This window comes from Trichechus manatus, unplaced genomic scaffold (genome assembly GCF_000243295.1).
Source record: "Trichechus manatus latirostris isolate Lorelei unplaced genomic scaffold, TriManLat1.0 scaffold00018, whole genome shotgun sequence".
Taxonomy (NCBI): Eukaryota; Metazoa; Chordata; class Mammalia; order Sirenia; family Trichechidae; genus Trichechus; species Trichechus manatus.
This window is the reverse complement of record NW_004443954.1, coordinates 11491425-11503166: the sequence shown is the minus strand read 5'-3', so window position 1 is coordinate 11503166 and position 11742 is coordinate 11491425.

The following is an 11742-nucleotide window of genomic DNA, read 5'->3' as shown; positions in this document are numbered from 1 at the left end:
GCAGCTGATTTGCCCAATGCAATGCATCGTTTGATTTCTTGACTGCTGCTTCCATGGGTGTTGATTGTGGATCCAAATAAAATGAAATGAAGACAAAATAAGTCAATCACAAAAGTACAGATATTGTATGTCCTCACTTATATAAAAAGATGAGAACAGGAAAATGTACAGAGACCAAAGTTTATTAGTGGTTACCAGGGGTGGGATGGAGGGGGAAAAGGTGGGTTATTGTTTATGGAGTAGTGACTTTTGGTTTATGGTGATGGGAAAATAGCATTGATTAAGGGTCGTGTTGCAAAGCCAGTCATTGTAAGTGCTGTCAATAAGTTGTACACCTGTAAAACATTGAATTGGCAAAAGTTGTATCTAAGATGTATTCACAACAATGGCACACTCACAAAAAAGGGTAGCTGCTGAGACTGCTTATGTAAAATTAAACACCTCATGGGATTTGTTTCCTTAGTCTGGAGGTTTAGGGTCATGGTTTCATGGGACATCCTAGTTAATTGGCCTAATAACGTGTTAAGTGCTTCTGTTCTACCTCCTTGTTTGTTGCATAGTGCCTGGGGTCTTAAAAGCTTGCAAGCAGCCATCCAAGGCACAACAATTGGCCTCTATTCACCAACAGAGGAAGAAGGAGAGAAGCAACAGAGAAATAAAGAGAGTCAGGAATAGGAGGAGGATATGGAATGTGTGGCTAATTGCCTCCGTGAACAACTGCCTCCTTTTCCATGAGATCGGAAGAACAGGATGGTGCCCAGCTACTATTGCTGAACACTTTCATCAAAGATTCTATAGCAGAGTCTTTGATCAAAAGGTGTAACATGCAGAACAGAATTTCAAATTCTCATGGAACCTTAGGGGGCTGTGAGTTTATGTTAATAGGGAGGAATGACTCAGAAAAGGAAGTTGAGAATGGTTGCACAACTCGAAGAATGTAATCAGTGTCACTGAATTGTACATGTAAAAACTGTTGTATTGGTCTATGTTTTGCTATGTATACTTTCAGCAACAACAAAATAAATAAATTTTTTTAAAGGAATGAACTATTGATACATACAACTGAATGAATCTCAAAAACATTACGTTGAGGAAAAGAAGCCAAACACAGAGAAATACATAGTGTATGATTCCATGTATATGCAGTTTAAAGACAGGCAAATTAATCTATGATGATAGAAATCAGAACACTGGTTGCCTATGGGAGCTGGGAGTTGACTGGTTAGGGGCATAAGGAACTTTCTATGGTGATAGAAGTGTTCTATATCTTTATTGGGATGGCAGTTAAATGGGTATATCCATTTGTCAAAATTCATCAAGTTGTATGCTTAAGGTCTGCACATTCCACTCTTGGTAAAATTACCTCAGTAAAAACTTTTGGGTGACATTACCAAGAGAAGGAGGAAGAGATATGGCCAAATAAAAGCTATGAAAGTCTACTTTGAGAAAGAAAAACTCAGTGATAAAGGGAATCTCAGTAGACACAAAAACTACACATCCCATTGATGGAAGCAATGTTTCCTGAGATTCACTGAAATTAACCTTTCCATTTCATTTAGCTCCAGGAAGTATTTTCTGAATGCTATAGGATTAATCTAAACTGTAATTAGTTTTTTTTTTTTTTTGAAACAAACAGGTATTCAGTGATTTTATTTCCTTTTTTTTTGATATGTGACTCTTCCAGTTTTCATAAATATCCAGAACGAAAATGAAACCTGAAAATAGCTTTATGTTATTCCGGTTGTTGTTTATGAAGAATTAACGTGATACTTTTAAATAAATTTTTAATTAAAATTCACCCAGAAGTCTTGGTACAACCTCCTACACGTATCCTGATATAGCTGCAGCATTGCCTTGGGAAATTTACAATGTCCTGTTCATTTATTTTAAGATCATGCTTCATTCAGGTAATTGCAGGAAAAATTCAGCAAACATGAGGCACAGTACTATAGTAAAGCTATGAATTTCTGGGTCCCTTTTGAACTAGCCTCTGTTTTGTCTTTATTTTTCATTCTGATATTCTAAGTGTTTTTCAATTCCCTTTTTATGAAATTCAGCATTTACCTTTTTAGAACTCATCCTCACATATATTACTATCACATTTGCCAATTTAGTAAGTTAAACAATATAAAAGTTTCCCAAGCCTGTCTTCAGTCACTGGTAAACCTAACCAATTCTTTTCTTTAGCTGAAAAAGTCCACTTTCAGTTTTGAGCAAAGGGAATAAAATTTTATCTTCCAGCATAAGGAAAATGCCTAATTCATATCTCCTGGGGGTGGGGGGGGAGACTAATTTCAAAAGTGTGTAACATATTTCCCACATTTAATGTAAATGGTGGCAAGTATTTAAAGTAAAAAATCTGTATCTAGGATATAACTCACTAAACTTTCAGAAGGTCAGAATTCTCTGCTAAACCAAACCTGTTGCTCTCGAGTCAATTCCGTCCAAGTAGAACTGCATTCCATAGGCTTTTCAATGACTGTAATCGTAGGGAAGTAGATTGTCAAGCCTTTCTTCCGCAGCACCACAGGGTAGATTTGAGCTGTCAATCTTTCAGTTAGTAGCTGAGCACAAACGTTTTGCAGCATCCAGTTTGGGCCACTGGAATGCAAGTTGCAAGAGAAAGGGGGCAGTATCTTCAGTTCACCGCTGTTACTCCTGCCTAGCATCATGCCTGGCAAATTATCATTTATTATTAAGTGCCATCAAGTCGGTTCCGACTCACAGTGACCCTATGTACAACAGAACTAAACAGTGCCAGGTCCTGTGCCATCCTTACAATCATTGCTATGTTAGAGCCCATTGTTGCAGCCACCGTGTCAATCCATCTCAAAGAGGATCTTCCTCTTTTTCGCTGACCCTCCAACTTACCAAGCGTAATATCCTTCTCCAGGGACTGGTCCCTCCTGATAACATATCCAAAGTACATAAGACAAAGTTTCACCATCCTCGCTTCTAAGGAGCATTCTGGCTGGACTTTCTCCAAGACATACTTGTTCATTCTTCTGGCAGTCCATGGTATATTCGATATTTTTCGCCACACCATAATTCAAAGGCATCAAGTCTTCTTATGTCTTCCTTATTCATTGTCCAGCTTTCACATGCATACAAGGCAATGAAAAATACCATGGCTTAAAAAGTGACATCTTTGCTTGTTAACACTTTAAAGACAGGCCTGGCCCATAGAAGGTGTTTAATAAATATATGCTGAGTGGACAAAAGAAACAGTTATTTTCAACCAAATGAGGTGTCAAGAGGCACTGGCATGCCATGATTAATTGTAAAATGTATTGAAAGTAATTATTCCTTTTAAAGAATGCTTTTTTTCTGATCTCTGAATTGTTTTAAAACTTTTTATTTTGGCATAATTTTAAATTTACGGAAGAGTTGCAAAGATAATAGAGACTTCTTATAGCTCCTTCACCCAGTTTCCACTAATGTTAACACCTTACATAATCATGGTACATTTATAAAACTAAGAAATTAACACTGGGACAATACTATTAACTAAACTAAAGACCTTTTTCGAATTGCACCATTTTTTCCACTAATGTCCTTTTTCTGCTCCATAATCCAATCCAGGATACCATGTTGCATTTAGTCGGCATGGCGCCTTCTACTCCTGCCATCTGTGATGGTTTTTCGGTCTTTCCTTGTTTCCTCTTCACGATCTTGGCACTTCTGAAGAATACAGCTGAGGTATTTTGTCAAATGTCCCCCATTTGGGGTTAGTCTGATGTTCTCAATGATTTGAATGAGGTTATGGATTTGGGGGAAGAATACTGAGGAAGTGATGTACACTTCTCATCGTCTGGTATCAAGGATACATGATTTATTACTGCTGATGTTAACCTTGGCCACTTGGCTAAAGTGTATCTCCCAGGTTTCTCCACCGTATTTCCCCATACTCTATTCTTAGAAACTTAGAAGCAAATTTTCTAAATCAAACCCACTCAACAGGATGGGAATTAAGCTCCACCTCTTTGCAGAATTTGTGGATATATGTTAAAACTACCATAGTAATTAATAAATATCTTTGGGAAAATACTTCCAAGCTGTGCAAATATCATGCTTCTCCTTAAAGTATCACACACTAACTTTAGCATTCATTGGTAGACCTTGTCTGCAGCAATTATTACTGTGGTTCGAGGAACCCTTTTTAAAATTTATTTACTTATATAAATGTTATAGCCAATTGAAAGTTACCCCTGCGTTGTTGCCTGCAAAGTCAGTGAAGCCTACTAGCTCACAGGGCTTTTGCTCATTGATTGGACTCTGTTCTGTGGACTCTGTCAAAAGTTGCAAAGCTTACCCCTTCGGTCTCCCTCCAGGCAGTTTCTCCAGGTTACTAAATCTAAAGAGCAATGTATTGGCTTTCCAGAATCCTCCTCCATTGGTTAGGAATGTCACTAAATTTAATAAAAATGCTTCATAACCTGTTTGATGTTCTTTCCTCATTTCATTATAGATGAACTCTTCATAGTTTATTATTATTATTATTATTTGGTCACACATGATAGATTTTAGGAGAGGAGGGGAGTACGCATAACTTGACTCCACCATCTCTTATTGGGACCACCTCTCATCATTTGTTTATATGCCTGTCTCTCCTGCTACAGTAGGTGCCCCTTGAGGGAAGGGACCATGTCTAAACTGTATATTGTTGCTGTGAGTTGCCTTCGAGTCAATTCCAACTCATGGAGACCCCAGTATGCAGAAAGAACTGCTCCATAGGGTTTTCAAGGCTGTGCTCTTTCAGAAGCAGATCACCAGGCCTGTCTTCTGAGATGTTTCTGGGTGGATTCAAACCACCAACCTTTCAGTCAGTAGTTTAGCACTTAACTGTTTGTGCCACCCAGGGACTCCTAAACTGCATATATCCTTTGTCTAATATAGAAGAGATGCTCAATTAATATTTGTTGAGTGAATGAATGAATTACTGAAATAATGACTTTTCTGTTTCATGTGCTAAAAGCTGTACTACTTACTTTATTAGGTGTATCATGAAAGAATCAACACTGAAGGTAGTACGAGGTGAGAGTGTCAGCAGACATGTGAGTTTTGTTCTGGAATATATTGCACATGGTACGCAATGAATGAAAGCCTTCACCCTTTGTTCCTCTCTGTGCCATTTTATCTGGTCCCATGGCTTTAAGAACATATACATATATATGCTGAAAATGTCCAAATGTATATCTTGACCCTCACAACACCCCGAGGAGCAGATTCATATATGCAACTACCTATTTGATATTTTTACTTAGGTGTGTAATAAACGTCTCAAAGTTAAAAGGATCAAAACATAATCTTGATTTTTTTCCTTCCCACATACCTATTTTCCCCCTAATTATTAAACATCAACACCTTCCATCTAGTTTCTCAAGTCAAAACACTAAGAGTCATTTTCAATTCTTGTCTTTCCCTCACCTCCCATATCCATCCCAACAGCAAGTCGTCATACCTTTCCTTCTCCATCAAATCCATGTACTTACCTCTGTCTCCATTGTTACCATCCAAGTTCAAGGCACCATCATCTCTCTATTAGATTTCTGCAATAACTGCCTAACTTAAATATCTGTTGCTTCCATCCTGCCTCTCAACAACTCATTCTTCACACAGGAGCAAAAGTGAGGTGGTTAAAATGTAGATCAGACCATGTTAGTCCTCTACTTTAAATTCTCCAAAGGCTCCTCATTGCACTCTGTAGGGTTCATAAGGCCCTAAACAATCCAGCCCCTATCTACATCTCCAGGCTTACTACCCACAATCTTCCCTTCGCTTACTGTTTTCCAGTAGAACTGGTTTCTTTCTGTTGCTTGAACACCCCAGGCTGGGTTGTCAGATTTGGCAAATAAAAATACAGGATGCCCATGACACTACTTATAAAGATAATGCTCTACATTCTACCTTGGTGAGTAGTGTCTGGGGTCTTAAAAGCCTGTGAGCGGCCATCTAAGATACTCCACTGGTCTCATCTCTTCGGGAGCAAGTGAGAATGAAGACAACAGGATACAACGAAAAGATTAGTCCAAAGGACTAACTGTCCACAGCTACCAAGACCTTCACCGGACTGAGTCCAGTACAGCTAGATGGTGCCCGGCTACCACCGCTGACTGCTCTGACCAGGATCACAACAGAGGGTTCTGGACAGAGCTGGAGAAGGATGTACAGCATAATTCTAACTCACAAAAAAAAAAAAAAAAAAAAAAAAAAAAAAAAAAAAAAAGACCAGATTTACTGGCCTAAAGGAGACTGGAGAAACCCCGAGAGTATGGCCCCCAGACACCCTTTTAGCTCAGTGGTAAAGTTACCTTCGAGGTTCACTGATCAGCCTGCGAGTGGACAGCCCAGTAAAACCATGAGAGTAACGAGGTACAGGAGTCCAGTGACAAGGCCCAGAAGGCAGAAGGGGAGTAGGAAGCTGATGATAGGGAACACAAAGTAGAGTAAGGATGTTGTTGATGTGTTGTGAGATTGTTAACCATTGTCATAGGGCAACGTTTGTAGTAACTGTCAAATGGGAGACTATTTTGTCCTGTAAGCCTTCATCTTAAGTGAGACTAACAGCACAATTAGAAGAGCGTAGTCAATGTCACTTAAATGTGTACGTAAAAAAAATTTTTGAAATGGCGTATCTTTGGCTATGTGTATTTTCACCAAAAAAAAAAAAAAAAGTTGAGTATTTAGAGGGTTAAAATGTTGTGGGGTTGTTAACCAATGTCATAAAACAGCATGTGTGTTACTGTTACATGAGAAACTATCTGTTCTGTAAGCCTTCACCTGAAGTACAATAAAATATTAAAAAAAAAAAAAAAAATACAGGATGCCCAGTTAAATTTGAATTTCATATAAAAAGGAATAATATTTTAATTGTAAGTATGACTCATACAATATTTGGAACATACTTATACTTAAAAAAAAAGTCTTCATTATTTATCTGAAATTCAAACTTAACTGGGTGTTCTGTATTTCATCTGCCAAGATTAATTCCTGCCCTAGAGCCTTTGTATTTGTTGTCGTTCCCTCTGGAGCCCTTTGTTCACAGATTATTGTCATATGACTGACTTTTCTGTCATTCAAATCTCAGAGGAAATATCATCTCCCGGGAAATTATTCTCTGGTCACCCAATTGATGTAGCTCCCACTACATACACCTCCCCCCGACCCAGTCACTCTGTATCACATCACCTTTTTTTGTTCCCTTCTTAACACATAAGCTCTATTAAAGCAGGAACCTTGTGTGTCCTGTTCACTCTTGTATTCCCATTACCTAGAACAGTGTTTGGCATATAGTAGATGCTCAATAAAATACTTGCTGAATGAATGACTCAATACCTTCCCAATACATTAGCCTTGATAAAAGTTGTACTATGAAAAAGGAAGACAAAAGAAGAATTGATGCATTCAAACTGCGGTGTTGGCAAAGAATCTTGAATATACCATGAACTGCCAGAAGAAGGAACAAACCAGTCTTAGAAGAAATATAACCAGAATGCTCTTTGGAAGTGAGGATGGCAAGACTTCAGGTTGCTTACTTTAAACATGTCATCAGGAAAGACTAATCACTGGAAAAGGACATGATGTTTGGTAAAGTAGAGGGTCAGTAAAAACGAGGGAAATCCTCAATGAGACTGGTTGACACGATAGCCACAACAATGGCTCAAACATACCGGTGATCGTGAGGATGGCGCAGGACCAGGCGACATATAGTTCTTTTATACATAAGGTCACTGCGAGTTGGAGGTGACTTGATGGCACTGTCAAAAAAGAAAATCTTGTACTCTGTTAGGAGTAAAAAAAAAAAAAAAAAGGAATTTTATTGCGGAATAATACAGCTGGAGCCGCGCAACACTAAGTAAAAATACAAAGTGCTCCATTGTCTCTATCAAGTTACAGCTTTCTATCCATAGAGAGTAAAGGAAACGTAGCAGGTTAATAATTGATTCAGCTTCAGCTTTGGAGTCCTTTCAAATGTAAAAGTCAGCCATTTGGCTAGAGGGGAGTGAGTTTTATCCTCTAGGTGAATGGCACCAGCCAGTTTCAGTTGTACACATTCTTCCTAGGAACAAATTGTTTACATCCTGACACATTCTTCCCAGGAACAATTTGTTTATATCCTGACCTTTTGCTTCCTGGGAATGCATGTTGGTCCTACCATTCCTGTCCTGAGATGAGTGCCTCCATATTTAAATGCAAAAACATTCAACCATGTGGATCATAACAAATTATGGATAACATTGCAAATAATGGAATTCAGGAACACTTAATTGTGCTCATACAGAACCTGTACATAGACCAAGAGGCAGTTGTTAGAACAGAACAAGGGGGTACTGCATGGTTCAAAATCAGAAAGGTGTGCATCAGGGTTGTATCCTTTCACCATACTTATTCAATCTGTATGCTTAGCAAATAATCCAAGAAGCTGGACTATATGAAGAAGAACACAGCATCAGGAGTGGAGGAAGACTCATTAACAACCTGTGATATGCAGATGACACAACCCTGCTTGCCGTAAGTGGAGAGAACTTGAAGCACTTACTGATGAAGTTCAAGGACTGTAGCCTTCAGTATGGATTACAACTCAACATAAAGAAAACAAAAATTCTCACAACTGGGCTGATAAGCAACAACATGAAAAACAGAGAAAAGATTGAAGTTGTCAAGAATTTCATTTTACTTGGATACACCATCAACGCCCATAGAAGCAGCAGTCAAGAAATTAAAAGACACATTGCACTGGGCAAATCTGCTGCCAAAGATCTCTTTAAAGTGTTGAAAAGCAAAGACGTCACTTTAAGGACTAAGGTGCACCTGACCCAAGCCATGATATACTCAATCACCTCATATGCATGCGAAAGGTATACAATGAATAAGGAAGACCGAAACCCTATGGTGCAGTTCTACTCTGTCCTATAGGGTCGCTATGAATTGGAATTGACTCGATGGCAACGGCTTTGGTTTTTGGTTTTACAATTCCAGAAAACACCTTAAAGTCCTTCTTGGACAATATCCTTTACTTTCTGGGCCTATGTTTCAGTGACAGCTAAATTTCATTCAGCTTCCATCCTCAAATGGTTATAAATATGGATTAGTAACGATTTGTAGATTTTCAGATTGGGTAGAAGTCTTCCCCTGCTGTCACGCTACTGCAGCTTTTGTAGCAAAAAACTCCTTGAAAATATTATACCTACGTGGGGAGTGCCAAAAACTCTTTGTAGTGATCAGGGAGCTCATTTCACCAGTCAAGTCATCCAAGAACTGAACTGTGCTCAGTTTTTTCCATTTTTTTCCATTTTCAGAGGCTACATTGTTCCTATCATCCTCAGTTTTCTGGTTTAGTAGAGCGAACTAATGGAATAATAAAGACCAAAATAGCCAAGCTTTGTGAAACTTTAAATTTGTCCTGGACTAAAGTCTTTCCCTTAGTTCTTTTAAATCTGAAGTCTACACCATTTGGATCTCACAAACTTACCCCCTATGAAATAATTACTGGGAGACCCATGGTCCTTTCTTATGTTGCCGGCATCAAGCTAACATTGTTCAAACTGAATTAATGAAGTATTGCCAGTCTTTAATCCAATATCCTAAAGAACATCATTCGCAGGTTAGAGAAGCCTTTGACAGACACTAGACTCCTGAAGTCTGCCTAACACTGCCCCAGGAGAATATGTATGTTGCAAGAGACAACGAATAAGAGATTCATGAGAACCTTGTTGGAAGGGACTATATTTAGTCCTCCTCAAAAATCCATGTGCAGCCAAATTAGAGGGAATAAAACCTTTGATCCATTTGTCACAGTTAAAAAAGGCTAAGACTACTTTTGTACTAGCCAACTCACTGGAGAATTGAAGGTTACATTTAAATGCACTTGTGGCCAGAAGCAGATGACATCTGAAGCAAATGACATCTGAAGCAGATGGCTGACCCAAGACCCTGGACCAGGCCTGAAAATGGACTTTATCTTTTTTGCCTTTTGCTTTTGTTACAGTCAAGCCTCTACTGTTTTCCTTGATTGGGCAGATGCTTATGCTCACCGTTTTAAGAGGTTTAATTGTTGGATATGTGGTGCCCTTCCAACCTCAAGTCAGTCTGGCTGTCCCTGGTGGATTTCTCCACTACAGGGTTCTGATTGGGTTGCTCTTGATCTATGGATACAAGAACAATGGAGAAATAGTTCATTACTGCAGGAAATCACTATTACTAGATTTTCCATCAATAAATGGCCTCTTTTCAGATCTGAACGAAACCCAGGCCACAACTTATCCTTCAGTCTTAACACAACCCTTACTTTACTAAATAAAGTCGCCCAAGAAGAGCTAGCTAAAGAATCTTCCAAACCCACAAACAGTACTCTTTGTATTGTAGGTTCATATCAACAACTGTGGGATGGATTCATCTGGTGAACAGGGAGGCTAAGTCAGTTTGCCCCCCATTGCTGAGAACAATCTAACCATAGGGTTTCCAAGCAGCGGCTGGTGAATTCGAACTGCAGACCTTTTGGTTATCAGTCATAGCTCTTAACCACTGTGAAACACCAATCGAGACCATCGAGCTCTTAGTATGGGTACATTAGCTGGTAAAGGGAGTTCAGTTAAAATACTTCCTTGAGTCCAGCTTGGGCCCAGAGTGCATCTTCCAATCCAGCCTGGTGGGAGACAGGCAGAAGTTGGTTTCACATAGCCAAAAGATGCCACTAGGGGCTATCCAATAGATACCTGAGCATTGTAGCCAGTTGGTGGCAAATCAATCAATAGCTTGTAAGGTTATAACTGATGCACATTCAGACATTGAAAGCCATCCCATAGGTCTGGTGATGGCTGGATTATTTATATGGGTGTGGTTAGATTGCCACCAGAAGCATCCAGGTTTGACAATAGCCTCAGAGTCTTAGAAACCCCATAGTTGTTTCTTTGTTTTGAGTATAGGAAAGACAAGAATGGCTTCTTTCCATTTAGGATCAATAGAGATGCCTTCTACAGAAATTCAGTGGCCCAAATATTTAACATATTCTAGAGAGAAACTCCCAGATTCTATGAAAGTGAAACAAAGAAATTTATTGGCATAAAAAACATTTGAATGGGGAGATGTTAGCCCACACAAAGTAACGGGGATAGATATAGGTTGGAAACTAGGAACTAGGTTACAATATTATGACTGGAAGTTGCAAGATCAGGAGGCAGGACAACCCAAAGGGGGGTGCTTTACAATGATTGGTTAGAAACATGAATGTGGGCTGTTTGGATTGGTTAGTTTGACTATGTGACTAAAGGGGTTTTACAATGTGGTTACAAGGTACTTATCTTAAACATTTCCTGAGGGCTGTTGAGGGAACTTTTGATAAGGATCTTGTGTCAAGACCTTCCCTTATGAACATTAAAAAATATTTCTTTTGTTATGTACTTAAATATGCTGGCATCAGGACCTTCCCTTAGCTCAAAGAGAAAACAGTTTCTTAGTCACAGGCTTTTAAGTCTCTACCAAGGTCACCAATTGTTAAAGAAGTTAGCATGAGTTAAGATGGAGTCTGAACTCAGGCTCAGACCAATCACTTTACTTTTGGTGAAGCACTTTTATTTTAAGGCTCTTGCGCATAACCTCCTGGGTAATGCAGAAGCAGGAGCTTGTAACAAAATGAGGTCAGGCCTATTCCTAGACCAGCCACCATAAATATGCCAGGCACCTCTCTTCTGAAGCTCTTATTCAAACACAAGTCTCAGCTAATTGAAATTTTGATTTGGAAAC